The sequence below is a fragment of the Mastomys coucha genome, unplaced genomic scaffold, assembly GCF_008632895.1.
Source record: "Mastomys coucha isolate ucsf_1 unplaced genomic scaffold, UCSF_Mcou_1 pScaffold14, whole genome shotgun sequence".
Lineage (NCBI taxonomy): Eukaryota > Metazoa > Chordata > Mammalia > Rodentia > Muridae > Mastomys > Mastomys coucha.
In genome coordinates, this window is record NW_022196896.1 from 58,251,520 (window position 1) to 58,252,252 (window position 733).

General features: G+C 35.9%; 1 pseudogene; it reads right to left on the bottom strand.

Moving 5' to 3' along the window:
* Nucleotides 1–239: 239 nt before the first annotated feature.
* Nucleotides 240–357, bottom strand: LOC116089607 (annotated as a pseudogene).
* Nucleotides 358–733: the final 376 nt, after the last annotated feature.

Here is a 733-nt window from a genome sequence, read left to right on the forward strand (position 1 = left end):
GTTATAGGAAACACACCCTTAATATGTTCCTGAACTTTTCTACTGCTGAGAATGTCTGGGAAGCACAGCCTTAAGTGACTCTAAGCGGTCCAAAATTTCAAACCTTTTTTTTTCTGCTGTTTATTCTGTGGTTTTATTGTACTGGAAGCACTCCAGTTTTGATCTGAAACCATGTTTATTTTCATAATCTCTACTTTTTTCTAGGGAAGAATGAAGATAGGAAATATTTTTTTTTTTAAAGCCTGCAGCACCCATCTTCCGTGGAGGTCTCCCATCCATGTACTAACCAGGCCTGACCCTGCTTAGCTTCCGAGATCAGATGAGATCAGGCGCGTTCGGGGTGGTATGGCCATAGACAGGAAATAGTTTGGAGAATGGGTCTTTTGCGTTGCTCTAAAACCTGCTTGAATGCTGACAGTCCTTTTATTCATATTATGCTTCTTAAACCTCATCAGTCAAGTCAAGTTCGTGTTTTTTGAACAGTTCACCTAGAACTTCTTAGATTCACAAAATCATTAGATATCTTTTCTGGTTTTAATGTTACCATAGTGATAGTCTTGAGGATTTTTCTGGCAGTAGAACTCACAAAGTCCCTGCTCTCCAGGGTTTTTTTTTTCTTTTTTCTTTTTTCTTTTATTTTTTATTTATTTATTTTTTTACTTTTATTTTTTCTATTAGATATTTTCTTTATTTACATGTAAATTTCTCCATTCCCAGTTTCCCCTCCAAAAAA